Genomic DNA, 12,984 nt, shown 5'->3' with positions numbered 1-12,984 from the left:
TGTAAATTCACATTGCCTACATGTAAAGGGTTATGTGATACAAGCAGCATGTAGGGTTCAGCTTCTACCAGTACCTAAGAAACAACATCAAATTCTAGCCTTTTTCATTAAAAAAAAAAAAAAAAAAGTTTTTCCAAGGCCTCCCACAACGCAGATATCAACAGTCATATTACTCCAACAGCTCCTATAGCTGTCAGTCACCACAATGTCCTCACTGTGCTGAGGACTGAACATTTACACACTGCCAGTACTCCCTTTGCTTCAGCAGTGCAGGACCCAGCTCTTGAAGACTGGATGCGAGATGGTTCTCTAAAAGCCTCTTAGCACTTGGCAAAATAAGGCTACCACAGTGCCTGTTCTGTGGATAAGCTCAGTAGTCATCTGTAAATACGTCCGTTGCCTTACTCAATAGGGTATACTCAGAATACTGCAAAAATGTCACCACTTATGAGCTAGCCGTTTCCCAAGACCAAAAATAATGATACAACTGGAGCAGCTTATGTTTGTTTTTCTTTACAGTAAAGTAAAGACCCATAAAGCCCTTGCACATACATGTATGACCCATCCAGCTTCTGGGAAAAGCACCTAACATTTATTAATTGTATTTCATTATTCTGTCATTGTGTATTTTTGCAACCAACTGTTTACTAACTAAAGTACTTTGAATTATGGACTATAAGGATTGGGATGGACATAGTAACCTAAAATATTTCACTACCATGGAAGAGTAAATGAGTCACAGTTACTTATTTTCAAGTCAACTCTACTGCAAGAAACACAGTTTTGAGGACTAACAAGGGCAAAAGAAACATTTACTATTTTTAAACATGCCAGTTCCTTGGTTATGGGGGAATCTTACAGAAAATATGTTTAAGGGCAACAGAGAAAACTACAATGCTTACGTTAAAACTTTACAATCATGGAAGAGATCTTCAAATGTTTCAGTTTTAGCAGATGAATATCAAGCACTTTCTCTATAAATAAGTAAATAAATTCCCATGATAAACAAACCTCACGGCCTGTTTAAAGAGATGCTTGACAAGAGGCACTTGTATTTGATTTTCAGAGAACTATATTATTGAGTAGATTTAAACATCTTAAAAAGTGTTTCTGTGAGTTCAGCTCCCAGAGTAATTATTGCCCTGAAAACATCGAGTTCACAGCAGACAAGATCACGAGCTCTACCCCAAGTGTTTGCGTGCTTATCCCATAATCACATTACATTTCACTGCCATGCCGGAAATAAAATCCTTTGCCTTGCAGGAGGAAACAGCTACATTTTATAAACCAAACAGCGTCACGTTAACTTAGTGGTGAAGCTGGGAAGAGTTCCCAGCCCGTTTTCATGCCAGCACTCGCAAGGTTTCACGCACGCAGACTAGCAGAGGCTAGCCCCCCTCCCTGGCATGCTGCAGAGCTCCCGGGTAAACAAGGCAGCAAGTGCGTTAAAGCACACCGGGGGAGGCAGAGTAACCAAACGGCCAGTGTGGAAGAAACAAATTCAGCGTCCTTCCTCATTCTGGACGATGTGTTACCTTTCACGTTTTCATGTGTCATGTTACAAAAGTAAAGAAGGACAAAAGAATGAACTAGAAACCCAAAATGTACACAAGGGAGTATCTGGGGAGGGAAAAACAAGCCATAAGGTACCCCTTGTGTTACATATTGAGTTCTGGGCACAGTTCTGATCCTCCCCTTTCTCTTTCACCTCTCTCACAACAGTGACCACAGGGTACAGACCAGCTTTCAGCGGATCATTTTAACACATGAAGACCCTTCAATCTGTTTAAAAAAAAAAAAGAAAAAAAAAAGAAAAAAAAAAAACAGGCACACACATATAGGCAGTGAGTAAGAGAAAGAGAGGGTGCAGAATCATGAGTGTCCTTGAGAAAAGTTCAGAGGAGAAGTCCTAGGTGGGGACAATGTTGTGAAACAGGACAAGAGTCTTTTTCACTAGCACATGACCAGAAGACTCCCCATTTTTTTCCTCAGGCAATACACTGTGAAGAAACTCGTAACACTGGTAAGTCCATAAACAGAGGTTCACTTCGACCTTATGGAGTCAGGTGAAAGCAAAAGTCAGTACTCTTAAAGGCTCTGCAAGACCATAAATAACACTGTCCAACCCAATGGGAAATATTTCGAGCATGAAGTGCTGCACGGCCAGCAGCCACTCTCCTGCAGAAGCCTGAACACAAAGGTCACACCACAACACATGCTGGACGAGCAGGGCTGTTATAATTTAGAGACTGTGATATACAGGGTTTGTCTGCTTAATTATTCCTAACTGAGACAAGATCAGAAAGAAACTGAACTCCTGGTTGCTCACAGCTAACCCAGGGCTGGGTTGCAAATCAGTCTCTCCCACATTCCCCCCTTTGAATCATGCCCTAAGAAAGAAGACTGAATACTAAATGCCTACAGGGCCAGAACAGACTGGAAAGCAGAAGGAAGAGGATGACATTTTTCTCCCTGTAGCAATACTTTTTTTAAATGTTCTAAAGGAAACATGTATGTGACCTTGTCATTTGGTATTTCACATAACTCACAAGAAATACCTTGAGTGCCATAAACTTCAGAGATCGCTGGTATCTTAAATCTAATGGAATCAGTCGTTAGTGTTACTGTAGCAAGTGTGGAAAAGCACTAGTTTGGAGGCAGTAAGAATGTAACTTTGCATGACTTTATTCTGAAAACTTCTTTAACCACAAACAGAATCATGTGAAAGAACACAGACCTGAACAATGTCTTGTTTCCAATTTTTGATCCGGGAAGATGTGACCTAGAGCAAAATGGTTCTGCATTTGGTTATAGATAAACTGTTCCAGAAGAACAGAGCAAAGTCTATCAGGCCTCATTCCACTGCTAAGCGAGGTCAATAAAATGCTTCTTGCCATACCACGCCAACCCTCGCCATCCGTGCAAAACAGAGAGGTAAGAGGCAGCCTTTACTGCTCACTTGGTACTGTATGAGAGGGGACATTCTGTAAGGCTTCAACACTACTTGGAAATCTTCCTTCGCCACCTAACCCAAAAGGCTTATTTCAGAGTATCCCCTCCCTACCTTCCTATTTCCTGGCAGGACGAACAAGATAACAAGCAGTTATCACCAAGTATTACACCCGCCCTCCACAAATCCCTGTTAGGTTCCCTTCTTTTGTAACCACTGAAGGAAAGACTCAAGGGAAATGTTACTGTTGAAAAGGAACTTCATAGTTGGGGAAAAAGGAAAAAAAAAAAAATTAGTTTTCTACAAATTCATTGTTAGAATTTGCAATAAAACCTACTCTTTGATACTGCAATAGTGTCTCTAGGTAAATATTAAACTTACATGCATGGAAAAAAGGCTAAGTACGGAGCAAAACAAGCTGATATTTTACAGCAAGTTATATTTTTGTTTTATTATTATTGATTTATCTTTTTTCCTAGTACTAAAATATGACAGCAAAAGGTACCCAAGTGTCACAAATGTGCAAAAAAAAAATCCAGTACTGAAAAAAAAAAACACCCCAAAATCCGCAACAGACAAATTTTATCAAACCACAAAACAAACACACAGAAAGCAGTAATATGACCTCCCCTTAATACAATCCAATTTCCTCATGTCCATGCACTATAGCAACCTCTAATATTGTTTTCCCTTCTTGCATTTCAAATGCTGCAATTATCAGATCCATTCTGAGATATTAGTTGATTTTGAGTTCATAGAGACAGACAGTTCTTCAACCCATCTCTTTTACTGTTTGTACATCTACACTACAGCAATGGTCAAGTTCATCCTTATAAAGAATTGGAGAAAGGTAAAGAATGCAAACTGTCAAGAATATTTGTTTTCCTATTATTCTTTCAACATTATTGTTTGAAAATGACAAGCAAGGAGAGATTTTTGTTGTTGTATGGGTTTTTCTTTCTTTAACTCCAGCAATGCTTCTTAAGTATATTATGGATTTTTTTTTCTTTTTTTGGGTGGGGTAGGCCACAAGGTGAGTGGTTTCTCTTAAATCTGCTTTATTACAACCACACTATACTCAGATAACGTGAAGCTCAAACATACAAGTGTTCCCAATACATCTATTATATCTTATTGCTAATATATAATATCTATTAGTAGCTAAAATCTACTGGATTAAAATACTTGCTAGTATTTTGCCCAGCCAGCCATTATGAGCCATAGCATACCTAAAATATAGATCTTAAAAACCAGCTGATTAAATACCTAAAATGAAAGGCAATGGTACATGCTGGACTCATGCCTAGAGCTCCCAGTTACTGGCAAGGATGTATATATTTACGTTATGCTACAGGTTCCAAAAGCTTTGAGAGCATCACCATAAAATCATTTCTAACATCAACTGCAAATTTGCTCATCTGTCAATTTGTCTAATACTGCCCAGTTTCCTTGACATTGACGCATGCTATGTTCCATCACTACTGTTTACTAACCAACATTTCAGAAATCAAGACTAGTAAAAAGATCTATTCCCAAAAGGGATGTTTGAAAATGGGCACAACTGAAAGGTACGACAACAATACTGTATCTGAATCGAAGGAAAATACCTCATTAAATATCTACACCTGAATTCTGTTCTATTCATTAAGTGTCACTGCTCCACTCCATGTGCATTTTAAATAGGCAGACCTCACTGATTTCCCCTACCCTCATTACTTGGCTGGATCTCCAGTTCTCAGATTCTAAACATCCCAAATCTCCACAAAATACTGCACCTAAGAGCTCCCTCAGAAGTACATCAATGATGTTATTTTTGAGTTGGCACACTGAGGCAGAGAGCGCAGTCACAACTTGTCATGAAAAGCTTCTCTTCTACCAGCCTTAGTCCTACTCAGAGACAGGAACATGCATAACACAAAGATCGCCTTGTTTGATCAAAAATAAACTAAAAAGACAAAAGACAACAATTCAAAAGGTAGCAGTGGAAGAAAAGAACAAGCTACACAGCTAGTAACTGATGATAGGACATGCAGAAGCTGCACAAAGCTGCACCAGGAAGGTTCAGACTGAATGTTAGGAAAAATTTCTTGGTCAAACACTGGACCACGTTTCCTAGAGAGGTGTTTGATGCCCCAGGTCTGACAGTGTTCAAAAGGCAGTCAGACAATGCCCTCAATAACGTGTTTTAATTTTGGTCAGCACCGAAGAAGTCAGACAGTTGGACTTGATCTTTATAGATTTCTTTCAACTGAACTATTCTATTCCCTTCTAATTCTAACCATTCCAGATGAAGCATCACACTCACTATCACCTGCAACAGACAGAAGTGCTTACAGATGTCCAGGGTCTCTTTTTTTCTGGCAGAAGATAGCTGAGCGTGCTCCAAGTAAACCCCCTGCATCTCAAATAAGCAGCACAGACTTCATTTACCTTGAGTAACTGCAGCTTGTCCATCTCTGAACCACCAGTTCAACTTAGCACCTGCTGCAGCAGCAGACTGGGAACGTATCTTTCTCTGCAAACGCTCCAATCAGGATCACTTAGGCCATAAACTGATCATTTTAGTATACTACTTCAAAATTAAAACTTCAGGAGGTTAGATATTAATTTCTAATTCTATAGAGCAACGTGAAAAATCCATGGAAGCTGGATTGATCCAAGTTCCAAAACAAATTTAGAGAAGAAAAAAAAAAGAGAGAGACAAGCTTTGGTTATTCTGCACTGAAATAAAACCATTTTTTCTGTGAAAAAAAAATCTATTCCCCTTCCTAAAGGTAAAACATGAGGCAAGGAGCATTCAAGCAGCTGGATAAATTAAAAGATGTACAAGACTTTGCTAAGCAATTTGAAAATTCATTTTTGAAGTAAGTTCATAACAATCACCCTACCACTTAACAGAAACTAACGCTTGGTAACAACTCCAGCACACATGTCCTTGCCTTCTAAAAAGTAACTTTTTTTAAAAAAAAAAATCCTAACTGTGAATTGACATGTTATTATTTTAGACTGACAAATGTTAAAAGAGAATTAAGATCAAAAGATGTAACATTCTTACTGCTAAATAGCAGCAACTTTATGGAATATTTCAGTATACAAAGCGCAGCTCTCTTACTGCAGCTGTCAGACAGGTTCAGGGAGTAGTTAATTTGTCCTGTAGAAATTTTAAATTGGCATCAAGAATACTCATGATTCAATGCAGTATTATTTGCAGAGCATTAAGTAATACTACAGTGGAAGCAGCTCCTGTGGTCTATAAAACAGACTCTGAGAACAGAAGAAGCTGCCAGTCCCTCTTTCCTCCCAGCTCTACCCAGGGCTAACAGAAGTGTAGCAAATCAAACGATTTCCACCCTCTACTTTACAATCTAATATCTTCTAAAATAACACATGTTCATTTAGACATCCTAGGTTAGTGTCCCCTTCCACAGGCTTAGCTTATTTACTGGCTGAACCTCTACCCACCTTCACTTTTACAGGCTTAGGTGAAAGATTTCTAGACTTCTCATATTTTAGGATTAATGATTAACGTAGGACTAGGCTTCCTGTGTGTGCAGCAGCATTAGTTATGGCATCTTATAAACTAGGATTTCAGAGAGAAGGTATCACTGAGCTTAATTCCCTTCCCTTTCCTCTGATCAACATCTGTACCATCCCTTCACTAGCAGTGGGTTGCTTCCTTCCCCATTCCCAGCTCAATGCAGTCAGCAAAACCTACCAATCAAAAACTAATTTGAGGGGAAAAAGAATAAAAAAGGATGGTTTAAAAAAAAAAAAAAAAAGCAGCAATTTCTCAAGAAAGCTTAACTTGTACTGAATTTAGATTAACTTGTATTTATCCTTGCCACTGACACTGTGAAAGCTTGCAAGTGACATTTTCATATACATTCATTATATGAATGTATATGTAACATTTAAATAGATGGAGAGGAAAGGGGGAAAAAAAAAAAAAAGCTGAACTAAGAAAATTGTAGAATTAGATACCTTAATCCATTCAGACATTAAAACTCAAGTCCTCTATTAACGGATCACATCAACAGCATCTCCTCCTTCACCTTTACTCTCCACCTCCCTCAAATAATGGGGACGTTCTCAATCTTTCTGTTCCTCTCTTCAAAAGAGAGTACCATCCCTCTATAACACAAGAGTAGTTTAAAAGTACAGTGCTCATGGTTAGCGGTGAAAAAAAATCACGTTGTCACGAACATACACAACATCCCACAGGTGAAAGCTCTAGCACACAACATGAGTGATATATTGAATGTTTCTGGCTTTGCTTTTTCAAAGTGCTGGCCAAAGTGATTGCATCTTTGACTTCAATAGATGTTTTGGCCAAAATAGACAAAAATAGGCAAAGACTTGTGCAGAGCCTGATTGGTTATTAAATAATGGTTATTTTTGAGCTCAGCAGTTGCTTTATCAACAACTCTGCATGTATCTTACATTTGCATTGTTTTATTGATTTAACTATTAATAAAAAGAAGTATAGTAAAGATATTTGAAGTTATTAAATGTTATTTGGACATTGTTTCCTCCTTAAAACAGGGTTACATCTTCATCATCTGTATAGATACACGCGTTCTGTCTATTACCTCTTAAACCTGCTGCCCAACATCAACTGAATTTGATAGATTAGGGGATTTATTTTTTGATAACTAGCATCCCATCATCTTTGTGCAAACAGATGTCCAAGGCAGGGCACAGACATCTTGTAAGTGCCTCTCAAAACACATTACAGAATATATATTTATATGCTCATTTTAAAATATATATTTTAAAAAAAAAAAGAGGAGAATGGCTTCACACAGGAAAATGGTTTCCATTCAAGACTGCAGTTAACCACAAAATAGATCTGCAGAAACCAGGTTAACTTAAAAATAAACTAATTTTTTTGTTTAAAGTTATTTTAATAGGATTTGAGATTATAAACTTAAATTTCAATAAACTTAATAAGTAATATATGTCAAGATATTCATGGTAAAAAAGCGTTTCTTAAACAACCTTCTTTTTTAAGCACAAATTGGAAGATGACTGTGTAAGATGAATATATCTTTTACCTGGAGATCTCAGACAATAACAAATACATTTAATAATGCTACAAAAAATATATATAGTTACCAATGTTCAGAGTTACCACATATATATGGGATCAGTCCAGACTGAAATAAGCTGTGGTATGCAGCAAAAATTAGACAAAAACTTCAACTTGATACACAACATATTTTACACTGCATAGTTGCTACTATACCATATGGAAATGGTTTTATTTCTCTAGAATCACTCTCTAAATCTTTTAACTCTCTTTTAATGGTGATAGCAACCATACTTTAAAACACACCATTCATACCTGCCTTCACTGTCTGCCTACAAAGCTGAGTTTCAACGGTTCTCTGTCCTTTTATGGGACTAAACATAGTTGTAAGCCTTTGTTCAATCAAGAAATTCAGTACAAAGAACCGAATAAGAAAAACGTTTTTCTCCCAGTATTCTGAGTTCACACTGCAGAACCCTATATGTGAATAAATATAAGCCATCTACAGTCCCATCAATACCTTCTAGTCAAAAATCCATCATTTGTTTTTCATATTGGTTCAGAGAAACCATTACCAACTTTATGTCTTCAATAAATCATTTTTCACATTTAATTTCCTGGACTTCAGAGGCATGCTCTAGAACTCCTGTTGCATAAACAGGCTTTACTAGCGAGGAAGCCAATCAGGAGTGCTTTCACTTTATAGATGTCAGAGGCCTTCAAGTTTGAGGTTTGATTACAAGTTAAATTTCAGTAAGTTTCTATTCCTTGTAAATGTGGCAATTACCCAAGGATCCCGTTACATTTAACTAACCAGGTATTTGGAGATTATTTTTTGATTGTGTACAATTAGTGGACTGTACTAAGTGCATATTCTAGAGTGAGATGCAATCTTTAAGAAGATTGAGGTAGTAAATACCTAATAGCTTCATTGTTCTAAAACATCATTTTCTCCAAAGAAACAGAAATAACTCACACAACCCATAAAAAGCTACAGTGTATGCCATCATATTCCTGATAACGTAGGCTGGCATTTCCCCAACTACTAAATATAAAAATAGAAACAATTAAATTCACTTGACACTACTGACTTGGCAATCTGAATAAACATAAACCCCTGAATACATGTAAACCCTTCGCATATCTATCTTAAGCCCTGAGGAAGTGTCGTGAGAAACATGAGCCCCATCACACATCCAGCAGGTTTCAAATGCATGGCACGGAGCTTCCTGCCAGTGAACACTGGCACAGTTCAACTTGCTGTTCGCTGATGTACAATCACTGCAGGGAAGCCTACCATCTGCTACTAGAACTGTGAACACCTACAACAGTGCAAGGAAGACAAGGAAGCAGTGGGTTTTATTGGAATGGAAATCAGAAGATGAAAGTCTTCCCAATCCCTGGGATGCATACAGGGTCCTATGTGGTCATTCCCTGCCACGTGGTTTATTCTACATCTCCACTCAAGTTCCTATAGGCATCAGGCAGCTGTTCCTGAAGCATCACTTTAAGCTGTTAACAAACGATTTACATGGAATGGTGTGTTAAACTACCAAATAGGTAAAAATCCACCCTAAAATATATTACAACTGACGGTGATATATTACAGCACTGTGCAGTACATTGAAACAGCTACTGATAGCTCCACTCTCCTAAATAAATACCTAAATGTCATTTCTCTCCACAACATGTTGCTCAAATTACACAAGTTACATGCTGATTAATATTTGCATGAAATCTATGATGATCTCATCAAAACAACCCAACATCCACTTACCTAATTATTCATCTAATGGCAATTATAAAAAGCTTAACTTTTCCCTTAGTCCAAATATTTACTTGGAGGATTATTATTTATCTAGACTTTCCAATCATGCAATCCCTACTTTTTCGAGAATCAAATTACTTCTTGTTAATTCCACACTTTTTGTATTCTTTTCTCTTACGATGACACAGGATAAAGGGGAAAATTACCGAAGCTTGCTTTCTGTCCTCAGACACAGAGGGAACTTCCAAATCCTACCAGGCTCAAAACAAAAGCTCAGCCTAGAGTTTTAAGAGCACTCGCCGGGACCATGCAGCACCGTGATCTGGACCACCTTGACTAAAGTAAGAACGTGCACATTTTCAGCCCAAGATAGAGCAGTTAATGGACAGAAATGAGACAGAAACGTCCCAGTTAAAGTGGCTGAACTGTAATCTCTTCAAAGACAGCAAATCACAATTCACAGCCTTAAAACATTTGCTATTTATTTTACACTTACAAAATCACAAATAGTATAGTCACTTTTAAATAAGAATCCTTGCCTTATTTTTCAATTCTCTTACTATACACTTGGATTTGCTAAAAATAAGCGAAGATAGTGAAACAACCTGTGTATACACGGTGTTAAAATTATCACAGAAATGCTTTTCTTCAGCTCAATAGATTATGACATCAATTAAAAGCCCCTAAAAAAAGGCTTTTGCTGTTCTACATCCTGCCCAGGAAAAGTAATCCAAGAAACAGTGAACAAAACTATCTTCTCTTTAGAACACTGCTACCCTTTAAAAATTGAATAACTCATTAAACTTTTACTTGCAGACTGTTGCTTACGTTATCCAATACCAGTTTTGACATTACTTAGTGTCATTTCTACAAAAATACTCTGCATTTCTGCAAGCAAAGATTCTTCATGCTCAACCCAAATAAGATATGAATGCCCCTTTAATTTCAATTCAAGGTTTTGAAGAGACTGAATACAGAAAACATACATAATCTAGCTAGATTCTTCCAAATATCACAAAGCATTTAGGAGCAGTGCATGCAAATTAAATCAACATTCACACTTGAAAAATTACATCTGACCACCTAACCAGATTCTTTCCAAGAGGGAATAGGGGAGAGAGAGGGACAGGGAGAGAATTACTTGTACGTTGTATATTCCCAAATGATGCAGAATTCAGTCAAGCTATGTTTATTATGTAAGCTCTGAAAACAGCCCATTGTTTCAGAAAACACAGAAGCCTCTCTTGCAGAGGACAGCAAAGATCCAGGTCTCTAAGAAGCTAAAACTGGAAATAATAAACAGAGAATTTAGTATTTACTGAATTACAGAAGCACTTAGCATTGATTTTAGTTACACAAACATCAGATCAAGATCATCAGGTGAAACTGGGCTCCCCTTTATGTTAGGCTCTTCCTTCCCTTGCCTTCTTCTTTCCCATCACTACCCCTTTAGTTTGCTTCTTTTTCCAGCAACATAGGCCTGCTTTCTACAAAAAACACTTTCTTTTCTCCACACAAGTGTCTGCTCTTAACTGCCCTGAGTGCAACAACTCAGTGTAGGACTGGAAGACAATTACACAATTTACCAGCTGAGGATCTACCTCTAAGAAATTATTCTGTAGGATGAAAACCTGCAAACAATCTTACAGAAAGCACTTACTGAAGCAAAACCAACCTAAAACTCATTCTATAGGTTGGTATTTAATCACCATACTGGAATAAGGCACTGGTGTATTTAAAGCAAGGAAGGTGACAATTTACAACATATTAGAAGGACTAGCTGTACCTATAATTTTAGGATAAACAATAACAATAATAATCATACATTCACTGAGGTTGGAAGGGACCTCTTGAGATCACTTCACCCTTCCACTATTATTCACAAATTCTGATTTAGTGATTATTCACAAATTCTGCACAAATTCTGTGCAGTTTTTCCTACATTTTATTTTTCAGATTTCTCCTTCACAATACAGACTAATTTTATCTCTGGGTCCTGGTTTATATTTGTCTACATTTAACCTTAGCTGCCTGTATCACCAGCTTGATGTCCCACGGGATATCAAAAGACACCTGTATTTATGCATTTCAGTCAAGTTGCACTGATTGTGAGCAACAGCTCGGAAAAAAAAAACGTGCCAAATTATCAACAGGGGTACAAGAACACATCATGAAGAATGTGAAATTTTTCATGGAAATTCTAACTGCCCCTTCACTGAACCTGAAATGAAGAACTGCTGCATGAACACGAGTGTTTGGATTGAAAAGCTAAAAAAAATTACACTTCTAAATACTATGGAAGAGATAAACAATCTGGTTTCAGAATATAGAATAATTGTTTTTGACATTTGTCCTGGTTTCAGCTAGGATGGAGTTAATTTCCTTCCCAGTAGCTGGTTTGGTGCTGTGTTTGGGATTTTGGATGCAAATAATGCTGATAAGGCACTGATGTTTTAGCTGTTACAGAGCAGTGCTTACACTAAGTCAAGGGCTTTTCAGCTCCTCGTGCTGCCCTGCCACTGAAGGGCTGGGGGTGCACCAGGCGCTGGGAGGGGGCACGGCCAGAGCAGCCAGCCCAGGGTGGCCACAGGGATGTCCCACGCCACGGGATGTCGTGCTGAACACGTAGTGAACAAGTAACAGTCTCCTGTACAAAACATTTTAAAAGATCCATAACGTAGTAATTTGCTATTGGATGAATCCCCCTCTTACACTGCAGAAAGATGTTCTTTACATCTTCAATTTCAACACAGTCCTCACGGGTCCTAAAATACTAAAAATGATTAATGTCTTGAAAATACAACACCTGATCTGCTAAACACATGCTGAATTTTTTTCCTGCTGTGCAGGGGAAAATAAGTGAACAACACTCTAGTGGACTTAAAAGAAAAAAAAAAAAAAAAAAAAAGGAAAGATTCCCCTTTAGGATACCCTTTTATGCCAAGTTCACAGCAGTATCATTGGTCCAGTCATATATACTCACTTCTAAAACGAGAGCGTTTTCTGTGCTTATAGAGGTATTCAAATAATTTTCAGTAAGACTGTTCTTTATGCAAAGAAAGAACTTAGTATCACCTCCTTCATAGGCTTCCCCCTTTTTGCACTAATATTGTACTGCAGAAAAACACCCACAACCCCATGGCATACCTGTCAAAGAAACCACAGAATTTTCCATTTCGTCTTTGGTTGAATATATATATATATATATATATATTTTTTTTTTTTTAATTGATTTAT

The 12,984-nt window shown here is 37.6% G+C and overlaps 1 protein-coding gene across 5 annotated transcripts in view; it reads right to left on the bottom strand.

The window, feature by feature from the left end:
* TMEM164 (transmembrane protein 164) overlaps positions 1 to 12,984 on the bottom strand; it is a 46,325-nt gene that overhangs the window by 29,526 nt on the left and 3,815 nt on the right. The gene's annotated exons all lie outside the window — the stretch shown is intronic.

Source organism: Anas platyrhynchos, chromosome 10 (genome assembly GCF_047663525.1).
Source record: "Anas platyrhynchos isolate ZD024472 breed Pekin duck chromosome 10, IASCAAS_PekinDuck_T2T, whole genome shotgun sequence".
NCBI lineage: Eukaryota > Metazoa > Chordata > Aves > Anseriformes > Anatidae > Anas > Anas platyrhynchos.
The sequence above is the reverse complement of the archived record's forward strand: the minus strand, read 5'-3'. Positions and strand labels throughout refer to the sequence as shown.